Genomic DNA, 13909 nt, shown 5'->3' with positions numbered 1-13909 from the left:
GGTAGGTCCGCCCTGACCTCTGTGATTCAGTTGATATTACAAGTTCATCAGCAACGATAAGTTGCTGTAAGTTACAATTACTCCTTTACAAGCATCTTAGCTTTTCAAGGGAAGCAAAGAAACTTCTATTATATATCCATATTAACAAACCTATGAACATGATGACATAGGGAACGAAAAAATGAATAAAAATCAGTATCAGAAGGTGAATGTTCGCATATGAATAAAATTCCATGCATGTCTTATGAAACAAGGTTCATACATGCATGGAATTTAATTCATATGCGAACTTATGAAACATGATAGTTTGCTCCAACCAATTTTGTCCCGCAAACACAAATCACAGAGTTCAAAGGGTTCAGAGTTCAAAGGGTATCCAAATTAACACTTTTCTTACCATCATTGCCTCAAACTACAATTTATTTTCATGTCAATGAATATTAAAAAATTATTCCTGATCACCATGTCATACTACCGGGTACCCATCTAACTGCTGCTCTACCCAAAACCAGTGTTTGAAATAATTTAAAAACCCAATAAGGCAGTCAGCAGGTGACCCAGAAATGTTGCCTGCCCATTGTCAAAGTTACCTGACAAATGACAAACAATAAAAGACGAACTGTGTCTTAATTCAGTTAAAATAATGGAAACAATTCATTGAGAATCTGAGGATGTTATAATAAAAATGAATACGTAAGTAGTTTTAAACTATCCGCCAGACAGTCGGGCAGGTGGAGGAAAATATCATGCAGACTGACAGTAAAGTTACCAGCCACGAGCAGGCGGGCAAGCAGTTATTTCAGACACTGCCCAAACTCCAAAGGCCACATTCCAAGAGTAGAAGCTAAAAGCTCAAAGTCAAAACAACAAAGATAATCTTGATCCAGGCGACCCAAATATTATATTACTGATAAACCATTTTAGTACAGTTATTCCAGACCCAGGCCCAATTTACAGAGAAATATCCTGATCCAACCATCAAACAGCGACCATAAACACAGCCGAGTGTACCATGCCTACATCCCCAACCAGTGCGTCCTGGTTACCTTTCACTACTTTCCAAAACAATCACCTCGGCATGACCACAGGAGAGGTAACAGTACCCCATGATGTACCTGTGCCGTGCCTTTGCCCACCGTGGAAGCAGGGGTCAGGTTTCTCTGTGTAGTTGTCTACAGAGGTCGTGTCAATACACACCACCAACATCTGTAAGCTACCTCCACCAACCCCCCCCCCGCTCTCACTGTGCTTATGCAGTACTGGAACTTTATGCTTGCATGAGGCCTCTTGTTTATTTGGTTTATTAAGTTTGGGCTTAATTTTTTATCCTGAACCCTAGCGTCAGAGATCAAAATAAAAATAACATGTAGATATGTTTTTCCTTAAGTGATTGAATTGAAGTATTGGCGGTCAAGGTAATATACGGTAATAGGAAAAGCAAATTGGAAAAAGTTTTGGCAAGTTTTCCCCTCCAAATTATTGGGGAAAGTGTATATCCGTTACATTTGCAGGAAGTGTTCAATTTATATTGATATTCTACAACTATAAGTTTATCGAATAAAAAAAAAAAAAAATGTTAAAATGGACTTTCTTTTTAGTATCCCTCGTCTATTATCATTTAAGTTTTAAAAAATGAATACACAGATGAACCAGAAAGTGTCTTATTTCAGCAAAATGAGATGTGCGTGAGATCCTTTTCACAAGTGACATTGAATTGGCCATTCCCAAAATATATATGTCAGAATCAATGACAGTATATTCTAAGGAGTGTCAATTAAGTCCTTCTAGACTCAGGAAAACATGACTGATGTTGCAGAAAATGTCTTTATAGGCACTGAGACTCTCAACAATCAGCATCAGGTTGTGAACAGTTGAGGTGATCCTGGTCTCTGGGGACCCCAGACTCGGGTTCTCTGGCCATGCTGGTTTAATGGGTAATGTCATCTGAACATTGACTTGCTAACAGCTGTATTAATATGGAGGGACAGAGTAGCGGTCACATCCCTTTTAGCAATATTACCATCATATCAAATTAATCTTAACAACTTAAATGACGAAGTCAATTCTCTAGCAAAGATACTAAATACAAGCCATGCGTCACTGCCAAAGTTTTTCTAAAAGTATTTATGTTCTCCAGAACATCTGCCTCAATCATTACATCAATCATTGCTTCAAGATTGTTGTCAATGCAGTTATTAATCCCATATTATCTACAGTACCGTGTGCAATTAAGTAAGTGTCAGAACAATGTTCATTTATGTACAATATGTTATATTGTAGTATAGATTTTGTATCCTGCCTAGAGTGTCTTGTTCAATGAAATATCTAAAATCTTTAATCAATCACCAGACATGAGCTTCACACATTGTACCCACCTCAGGCTTTGAACCTGGATGTTAGAAATGACAAGCAATGTTTAACCACTAGGCAACCTGATCCTTAATACTATGGGAAATATCCCACTCTTCTCCTCAACCTTCTCCTTGCCTGGCCACCACCTCAACAAATACCCCTCAAGTAATCCTCCTTTGACATTTCCCCTGTTCTAAACGAGGTGCCGACCCTCCTTGTTTCACCCTCCCTTGACAGGGCAGCCTGATACAGACCCTCCTTGTTTCACCCTCCCTTGACAGGGCAGCCTGATACAGACCCTCCTCGTTTCACCCTCCCTTGACAGGACAGCCTGATACAGACCTTCCTTGTTTCACCCTCCCTTGACAGGGCAGCCTGATACAGACCCTCCTTGTTTCACCCTCCCTTGACAGGGCAGCCTGATACAGACCCTCCTCGTTTCACCCTCCCTTGACAGGGCAGCCTGATACAGACCCTCCTAGTTTCACCCTCCCTTGACAGGGCAGCCTGATACAGACCCTCCTTGTTTCACCCTCCCTTGACAGGGCAGCCTGATACAGACCCTCCTTGTTTCTCCCTCCCTTGACAGGGCAATCTGATACAGACCCTCCTTGATTCACCCTCCCTTGACAGGGCAGCCTGATACAGACCCTCCTTGTTTCTCCCTCCCTTGACAGGGCAGCCTGATACAGACCCTCCTTGTTTCTCCCTCCCTTGACAGGGCAGCCTGATACAGACCCTCCTTGTTTCACCCTCCCTTGACAGGGCAGCCTGATAAGACCCTCCTTGTTTCTCCCTCCCTTGACAGGGCAGCCTGATACAGACCCTCCTCATTTCACCCTCCCTTGACAGGGCAGCCTGATACAGACCCTCCTCGTTTCACCCTCCCTTGACAGGGCAGCCTGATACAGACCCTCCTTGTTTCTCCCTCCCTTGACAGGGCAGCCTGATACAGACCCTCCTCGTTTCACCCTCCCTTGACAGGGCAGCCTGATACAGACCCTCCTAGTTTCACCCTCCCTTGACAGGGCAGCCTGATACAGACCCTCCTTGTTTCACCCTCCCTTGACAGGGCAGCCTGATACAGACCCTCCTTGTTTCTCCCTCCCTTGACAGGGCAGCCTGATACAGACCCTCCTTGTTTCTCCCTCCCTTGACAGGGCAGCCTGATACAGACCCTCCTTGTTTCTCCCTCCCTTGACAGGGCAGCCTGATACAGACCCTCCTTGTTTCTCCCTCCCTTGACAGGGCAGCCTGATACAGACCCTCCTCGTTTCACCCTCCCTTTACAGGGCAGCCTGATACAGACCCTCCTCGTTTCACCCTCCCTTATCAGGGCAGCCTGATACAGACCCTCCTTGATTCACCCTCCCTTGACAGGACAGCCTGATACAGACCCTCCTTGTTTCACCCTCCCTTGACAGGGCAGCCTGATACAGACCCTCCTCGTTTCACCCTCCCTTGACAGGGCAGCCTGATACAGACCCTCCTAGTTTCACCCTCCCTTGACAGGGCAGCCTGATACAGACCCTCCTAGTTTCACCCTCCCTTGCCCTAGCAAGAACCCTGGCCAGGGAGACCATCAACTGACATTAGTGCTTGTCTGGAGATATGTACATGGTATGTACAAGACATGCATACCACAAATACCAGGTACCTACAATACATTTACAAGCCACATACCAGCACATAATAATAATAACAACAACAACAACAACACGCCAAATCTGCGTCCCAAAGCATGCTCAAAGTGCTACGTTTTTACCCCGGTCAACGGATTAGTGTGCAAACGATTTTCATTCTCATGTTCCTGGGGAGTATACCCAAGCTGCTTGTGAGGTGCTCGAAGGTTAACGTTACCATCTCATCCTACTGGGTACCCATTCACTGCTGGGTGAACACAGGCACGATTCAAACATATACACGATACATACAAGACACAGGCAAGATGCATGCAAGATCCATACACGTTACACATTGTGTTGTTGCCAGTGTTCTGACTTATGGCATGTTATTGCTGCTACATACAGAATACCAGACATTCCGTGATAACATTGCTGCTACACCAAGACAACTGCATCAGGAAGCAGCACCCCAACAACCTCCCACGACCTCCTCCCACAACCCACGGATCAATATAAGTGGCCGGTCATCTCACTTGTAATTAAACTAATGAGTGCTGGACAGTCCACGCCACAGGAAGTCATTTCCAGGCTGTGTTGATGAATGAAGTGGACAATAGGTTAGTTGAGGTCAATTCGGGTCAGTTCCCGAAATGACTCCTACTTCCCATCATGCACTGGGGATCGATAGTTTCTCCGTGTACTCCAGTGACCAGACAAAGATGTTTGGAACATGCTGGCTACTTGACCATGCAGGAGTCCATATTATGTTCTCGTACATGATCCATTCCATCTGTTCGTCATCCTCACGTTCATATGTTACAAGACATTATCACAATAATCCTGATCAATAAACAAGAGTAAGTCAGTGACTTTCTGCCACACTGTTAACTTCTAAAACAATGCCCAGCAATTGATATTCAAGAAATACAATTTTGGGGAGATATTTTCAGCTTAATATGCCTGAATACTTTATGGTGTTGAGAAGTTCAAGATGGTTGTCTGTGACTTTTGCCACAAGCACACAGCCTACACAGACTAAGACGGATCCATATCTTCTGTGAATCAAGTAATATTAAAGATCTAAAAAGCCTTTCCAAGAAAGACATAAAAAATGACACTGAAACCGAGCTCAGGGTAGATCTGGCATTGAAAATTCAAGACATAACATCAACGTGTTGCACCTGAAAATGTCACATTGTGACAATGAAGCTGGGCCAAACAGACAGGCCCACTACACAAAAAATTCAAACAAAGATCAGGACCAGTCACTTTAAAATAGAGGTGATCTTGATATCTAGTGGTAAATATATAACATACATAGGTCTTCTAATGTAACCTTTGACCACAATAAAAGGAATGAAATTGCTTATTTCCGATATCAATCTGTGAAATCTTTCTTTGCAGTTGTCTATAGCATTGTTTAGTTGGACCAGTATTTCCAGCATTGGTCCTGTTGGCTACCTGAAACCGATGAAGCTTTGTTGTTTGTTGTTTAATGCCACACGGAACACTATTCAAGCTATATGACAGTGCCCTGTAAATAATCAAGTCTGGGCCAGACAAGCAGTGGCTGATATTATGAGATGGGTACTAGGACACACAGTCAACCAAGTTGCCAGCCAGACCACCCGACATTGCCTCTTCCAACCCTGGGTTGCTGGCGACCTATTCTAACCTGAAACGCCAGGGGTTGCTGCAGTGAAGCAAGGGAGAAGAGTATGTACCTACCTTCCAGAAGTTGTTGATGCTCAGAGTGGTACTGTGACCTGCTTCTCTGCCAATCTTCCCATCAATGTCATTGCCAATTTCTGTAACAAGCACAAGACATGGATGTAGCCACTGCTTCTGGCCAGAGTCAAGGACTTCCTCTAATTCCCTGTGAAGGGAGGGGGAGAGGTAGGGGCAAGTGTGGCTCTAGGCATATCAAACAAACCCAGCTTCTATCTCCTGCCCCTAATCATCCTATCAGTCTATCAGCAGAGGCCTAGCTGTGGGTTAAATGGAGGGTACAGATATTCACGAACTCCACAGTGTTGATAAAAACTGTAGACCCAAGTTGTCATTTAGTGTTGTAATTGGTAGTTAGTTTGTATAGTTTGTGAGTGTTGTTGACAGTCTTCCAGGTCTTCTTTCTACACTGTCCTCTCAATACTCATGTTATACACATTCATAAAACACAAGAAGGTAGCTCATATGTAAAACATATTTCAATGCTTATTTCAGACAATCATATGCAAAAATGTTTCAATCCTTACTGCAAACAACCATACACAACATGCCTTAATTCTTACTTCAGACAATCATGCAAACTATATGCTTTAGAGAATACTTCAATCATACGAACAATATGCTTCAGTGATTACTTCAATCATACGAACAATATGCTTCAGTGATTACTTCATACAATCATATGAACAATATGCTTCAGTGATTACTTCAGACAATCATATGAACAATATGCTTCAGTGATTACTTCAGACAATCGTATGAACAATATGTTTCAGTGATTACTTCATACAATCATATGAACAATATGTTTCAGTGATTACTTCAGACAATCGTATGAACAATATGCTTCAGTGATTACTTCAGACAATCATATGAACAATATGCTTCAGTGATTACTTCAGACAATCGTATGAACAATATGGGTCAGTGATTACTTCAGACAATCATACAAACAATATGCGTCAGTGATTACTTCAGACAATCATATGAGCAATATGCTTCAGTGATTACTTCCGACAATCATATGAACAATATGCTTCAGTGATTACTTCATACAATCATATGAACAATATGCTTCAGTGATTGCTTCATACAATCATATGAACAATATGCTTCAGTGATTACTTCAGACAATCATATGAACAATATGCTTCAGTGATTACTTCAATCATACGAACAATATGCTTCAGTGATTACTTCATACAATCATATGAACAATATGCTTCAGTGATTACTTCAGACAATCATATGAACAATATGCTTCAGTGATTACTTCAGACAATCGTATGAACAGTATGTTTCAGTGATTACTTCCGACATTCATATGAACAATATGTTTCAGTGATTACTTCAGACAATCGTATGAACAATAAGGGTCAGTGATTACTTCAGACAATCATACAAACAATATGCTTCAGTGATCACTTCAGACAATCATACAAACAATATGCTTCAGTGATTACTTCAGACAATCATACGAACAATATGCTTCAGTGATTACTTCAATCATATGAACAATATGCTTCAGTGATTACTTCAGACAATCATATGAACAATATGCTTCAGTGATTACTTCAGACAATCATATGAACAATAGGTTTCAGTGATTACTTCAGATAATCATATGAACAATATGCTTCAGTGATTACTTCAGACAATCATACGAACAATATGCTTCAGTGATTACTTCAGACAATCGTATGAACAATATGTTTCAGTGATTACTTCAGACAATCGTATGAACAATATGTTTCAGTGATTACTTCAGACAATCGTATGAACAATATGTTTCAGTGATTACTTCAGACAATCGTATGAACAATATGGGTCAGTGATTACTTCAGACAATCATACAAACAATATGCTTCAGTGATCACTTCAGACAATCATACGAACAATATGCTTCAGTGATTACTTCAGACAATCATACAAACAATATGCTTCAGTGATTACTTCAGACAATCATATGAGCAATATGCTTCAGTGATTACTTCAGACAATCATATGAACAATATGCTTCAGTGATTACTTCAGACAATCATATGAACAATATGTTTCAGTGATTACTTCTATCACATGAATGATATGCTTCAGTGAATACTTCAGACAATCATATGAACAATATGTTTCCGTGATTACTTCTATCACATGAACAATATGCTTCAGTCATTACTTCAGACAATCATATGAACTGTATGCTTTAAATCTTTGAGGTGATCTTGAAAAAATGTGATTGCAACATTAAATCCAACTATTCATCAGTTTGGAATCAGTAAACAACTGTATATAAAACAGTGTGGTTGCCCATTCATGAGCACTGAGAGGCCAATTCAAATAGAAGAAAACAAGAATCACACGAAAAGTTATTTACAGTATGCTATCTCTAAACAGAGATATATTACATTCACGACTTCTTCCCTACCTCATCCATCATGTGTCACAACATTAACTTCCTAATTAATCTTTATGTAGAACATTTGAAGAAAAGAACTTCTCAAATCAAAGAACCAAAAAGATACTTGCAAGTTTGCAAAAATGGGGATCAGTGACCATGCTCTACCTAAGGAGATGTTTATGTTATTGTTTGTGTGCTTCCCAGAGATGCACATCTCTGCAACCTGGCTTGTCAATCACACAAGGATCAGTGTATTGAGTGTGGCAGGTGCTTGCTCATCATCTCTTCATCATATCAGTCAGGGTGGCCAATCACTGCCTCCTTGCCTTATCTTGGCATGCTGAAATGGGCTGATACAAGGGTGAGGCAAACTATGGTATTTTCCTGCCCACTTCTAAAACATTTAACACGAGTACCAAACACCTACATTTCCTTTACAAACGTTTAACACCATTGCAAAATCTTGATTCAGGGCTTTGTTTTTAAAACGTGTTTCAGCTAAGGCCTACATAAGGCCTATGTTCAGGCAAAGAAAATCTGCCTCTCCTTCCTAACAAAATAATCACAGAAATATTTGTATTCTGTTTTGTATATCAATGTTTTAATTAATCATGTTCATGTTTTGTACCCTGCCCCTTGTGGGTGTTTTGTACTATAAATCTTCTTCTTCTTCTTCTTCTTCTTGGGGGCACGGGTGGCCCAGTCGTCTAAGGCGCCGCGATTCGCTGTGCAGAGTTGCGTCCCTTGGGCACGCCAGAAACCTATGATTATGGGTTTGAATCTCGGTTCGCCCTGATTACGTTTCTAGGTTTGTCAGCACCATACCCGTGCTCGTGGGTTTCACCAAAGTGGTAAACGTCTGAGACCTGCATCACTTCGGGCTTTCCTCCCACATTAAGCTGACACACCGCGATATAACTGGAATAATATTAAAAGCGGCGTTAAACCCAACTCACTCACTCACTCTTCTTCTTCTTCTTCTTCGGTCCCAAAGTCTGTATCTGCCATTACAATGTGTGCACAAAGCACAACCCGTTACCTTTATCTCCCACATTTGCCCTGATGAACGTTGCCAACATTTTAAAAACTTGTATAAATCAACATATGGATAGGGTTCCATCACCTGATATTTCCATTTCCATCATGTTTTCATGCATTTATGTTATGTATAAATATATATATCATGTTCTTATCTCTACACCATATAAATACTCTATTTTTGTACAGGTCCCATGTGGGCGTTTTTGTACAATAAAATATTCCTGATACTTGATTCTTGACATGCTTTGTTTTTTAAACGTACATGACATCCTCCTGTTTGTAAGTCATGGAATGAGGGCAATTAACTGCTGCAAATAGTTTTACGATGTTTACGAAATACATTTCAAAGCAGCAAAGGAATAGATGAAGAGAAATATATTATGTACTGGAAATAATCTAATATAACCTTTAACATTTGTTATTGATCATGTTAAAGCAATTAGATGTAAACTGACACAGCAATAAACACACAGAGTCTTTGCTACACAGGGGACACATTTAAAATACTTCGAGGGAAATACATTACAAGAGCAGTTCCCAGCATGGAAGGGCTAGAGATATCAATATACAATGTGCTTGTTTGACGTTTATCGGTCAATAACTCATTCATGTTCTGCCATGCCTTCCATGCAGTAATTGTTTGAACTGAGACCTACCCGAACCCTAGGGGGAAAGTGTTACCGTTATCACACATTAGTGGATGATGAGACGTTTTACCTTTATGTAACATCCTGGCATCCCCAATTATCAAGGGTACTATATCTACATTCATTCTAGGATGATTAGTCTGTCTCGGACCCTGAAACAAATATATCCAACACAGCCTATGCAAGTCTATAATAGTTGGTAAGTCCAGATCACTGCAAATGAAGAAAGTCTCCGAGCTCCTTTTTATTATATTTTATTAAGATAATTTAACAACTGTGTTTTTCTGTAAAATATTATCATTTCAGAGACAATATGTTAGTCAGTATTATGATAAATACCCTGGGTCCTGTTCCACAGAGCGATTTAGCACTTTGACGATCGTAACTCTTTAACATAGACTTGCGACCATCGTGGCACTATGATGATCGTAACTCCTATACTTTAACATAGACTTGCGACAATCATGGCACTAAGATGATCGTAACTCCTATACTTTAACAGAAACTTGCGACAATCATGGCACAAAGATGATCGTAACTCCTATACTTTAACACAGACTTGCGACAATCATGGCATTAAGATGATCGTAACTCCCATACTTTAACAGAGACTTGCGACAATCATGGCACAAAGATGATCGTGACTCCTATACTTGAACAGAGACTTGCGACAATCATGGCACTAAGATGATCGTAACTCCTATACTTGAACAGAGACTTGCGACAATCATGGCACTAAGATGATCATAACTCCTATACTTTAACAGAGACTTGCAACAATCATGGCACTAAGATGATCGTAACTCCTATACTTTAACAGAGACTTGCGACAATCATGGCACTAAGATGATCATAACTCCTATACTTTAACAGAGACTTGCAACAATCATGGCACTAAGATGATCGTAACTCCTATACTTGAACAGAAACTTGCGACAATCATGGCACTAAGATGATCGTGACTCCTATACTTTAACAGAGACTTGCGACAATCATGGCACTAAGATGATCGTGACTCCTATACTTTAACAGAGACTTGCGACAATCATGGCACTAAGATGATCGTGACTCCTATACTTGAACAGAGACTTGCGACAATCATGGGACTAAGATGATTGTAACTCCTATACTTTAACAGAGACTTGCGATAATCATGGCACTAAGATGATCGTAACTCCCATACTTTAACACAGACTTGCGACAATCATGGCACTAAGATGATCGTAACTCCCATACTTTAACACAGACTTGCGACAATCATGGCACTAAGATGATCGTAACTCCCATACTTTAACAGAGACTTGCGACAATCATGGCACAAAGATGATCGTGACTCCTATACTTTAACATAGACTTGCGACAATCATGGCAATAAGATGATCGTGACTCCTATACTTTAACAGAGACTTGCGACAATCATGGCACTAAGATGATCGTAACTCCTATACTTGAACAGAGACTTGCGACAATCATGGCACTAAGATGATCGTAACTCCTATACTTGAACAGAGACTTGCGACAATCATGGCACTAAGATGATCGTAACTCCTATACTTTAACAAAGACTTGCGACAATCATGGCACTAAGATGATCGTAACTCCTATACTTTAACACAGACTTGCGACAATCATGGCACTAAGATGATCGTAACTCCTATACTTTAACACAGACTTGCGAAAATCATGGCACTAAGATGATCGTAACTCCTATACTTTAACACAGACTTGCGACAATCATGGCACTAAGATGATCGTAACTCCTATACTTTAACATAGATTTGCGACAATCATGGCACTAAGATGATCGTAACTCTTTAACATAGACTTGCGACAATCATGGCACTAAGATGATCATAACTCCTATACTTTAACACAGACTTGCGACAATCATGGCACTAAAATGATCGTAACTCCTATACTTTAACATAGACTTGCAAACATCGTGGCAGACGATTGTAACTCCCATAACACAGACTTGCGACCATCGTGGCACTAAGATGATCGTAAGGCCCATACTTTAACAGAGACTTGCAACAACCGTGGCACTAAGATGATTGTAACTCCCATACTTTAATATAGATATACGACAATTGTAGCTATACCATAATCGTAACATAGACTTTTGACAATCGTAGCGCTAAGATTGCTAAGAACTGGACCCTTGACCAATTATCAACAATAGCTTCTTTGGAATATATTATGAATGACACAAAAAAACAGCTTTCCAATCATATTAAACTGATATTTCAGGATTGAAACAAGCAGCGCTTCAACAAGTACTCAACTCGCCATGTTACATGCCTTCTCAATACAACCTGGATTGTCATGGAGCATTGGGACTTCTCCAAGAATAAAATAGATATCCCAAATCATCCAAAGGCACCAGTTCACCACTAGACTGATCTATATAGAAATTTTCAACGAGAAATATTTAATGGTATTTGAGTTCTGTTCCAGGAACGAAAAACGGATGGCTGACGACCAGACATACTGCTCTCTTTATCCCTCATTTTTCAAACTGGGGATATAAAACAGAGAGTCCGAGTCAAGTCTAGAATGATTTGGCACATCTATTTAAGCATTGTTCTAGGCTCCATTTGGATTTGGATTAGATATTTTTTTATGATAACCTTTTTTTCTGGGACTAACTGTAAGTCTGCTTTTCCAGCTATACTGTCATTGATAACAGCCTTTGATTTGATACAGTATATTGATGGCTTGCTCATACAGGGTTATGATACTGAAGGTGGATCTATGCCAAACTGGGATTCAGAAGAGGCATTTGGTGGGTCGTTGAATACAAGGTGATGGGCGAGTGAAATTCTGTGCTAGGTTAGTGATGACAAAGACTGATATGGTGACGACACTTCTGAATTGAAGCAATGGTGGTGATGGGGTACATGTTATAATAGAATGGATACCCTGGATAATCGAGGATATTTTTATTACAGAAGCATATATTAACATGAAACATGCAGTCGCACTGGGTCAGAAAAAGTGAGAGTGTTTTTTACCCACTTTTAACAATGTTGAAGCAGTGAGTATGGTCTTACGTAAAAAAAATCATGGTGGGGAACACCAGAAATGGGCTTCACACATTGTCCCCATGTGGGTAATCCAACCCGGGTCTTCGGCATGATGAGTGAACGGTTTAACCACGAGGCTACACCACTGGCCCCTGGTGGTAAAAGATGACTAAATGGATCAGTGGATATGCTTGAGGACTTGGTTGATTTCATGTCATCGTATCTCATTTGTGTGGTCCAATGCTCATAATGTCAATTACTGGATTGTCTGGTCCAGACTTGATGATTAATAGACCGCCGTCAAATAACTGGAATATTGCTGCATGTGGCGTTCAACAAGAAACAAACAATGAAACACAGGGGAAAACCTCATGCATCATCCCCTTTGGGGGAATCTAACCCTGGTCTTCAACATGTTTAATTTACTTTAAACATACTTTATTTTACAAAAATGTATTGGATTAGGAACAAGTTTTACAACTCAGAAAATTATGTTCTTTACAAATACATTTTAATTGTCTAGTTCATTATGGACCTGTGAAGATCCGGATAAGAACAGGTTTTCAGAAACCGATGCTGGCCGTAAAAGGCGACTATGCATGTCGTAAGAGGCGACAAATGAGATCAGTTTATCAGACTCGCTAACTTGGTTGATGCATGTCATTGTATCCAAATTGTGTGGATTGATGCTAATGATGTCAATCACTGGATTGTCTGGTCCAGATGCGAATATTTACAGACCACCGTCACATATCTGGTTATTGCTGAGTGAGGCGTTAAACATCAAACAAACAAATATGAAAGGAAATGATATGACCCGCAGATAAGCCGAACCAGGAAGTGAAAGGCAAAAAACACTGCGAAGTCGGACTGCAAGACATGTGACGGTACTCGCAGATATTCAATAATATAAGATGAAAAACGTTGTTATTATATTGAAAAACAAACCAGTCATCCACTTTCATAATGTGGGAAGCTGTTTCTCTTGTCTTTTTTTTATCTCATTATGATCAAAATTTGGCTTATCCGCAGTCATATAAGGGAAGAGGTGCATTGGTACGAATAATGATTATAACAAACTCCTTAATGTTTATA

The 13909-nt window shown here is 40.2% G+C and overlaps 1 protein-coding gene across 1 annotated transcript in view; it reads right to left on the bottom strand.

Moving 5' to 3' along the window:
• Window positions 1-13909, bottom strand: part of LOC139450680 (kelch-like protein 5) — a 182761-nt gene that overhangs the window by 146784 nt on the left and 22068 nt on the right. The window contains exon 2 of the mRNA XM_071232484.1: window positions 5706-5785. The gene's annotated coding sequence lies outside the window, so the exon portion shown is untranslated. The remainder of the gene's footprint in view (window positions 1-5705; window positions 5786-13909) is intronic.

The sequence above is a fragment of the Haliotis cracherodii genome, unplaced genomic scaffold (genome assembly GCF_022045235.1).
Source record: "Haliotis cracherodii isolate W230 unplaced genomic scaffold, xgHalCrac1.p SCAF_8, whole genome shotgun sequence".
NCBI lineage: Eukaryota > Metazoa > Mollusca > Gastropoda > Lepetellida > Haliotidae > Haliotis > Haliotis cracherodii.
This window is presented reverse-complemented; position numbering and strand designations above follow the sequence as displayed.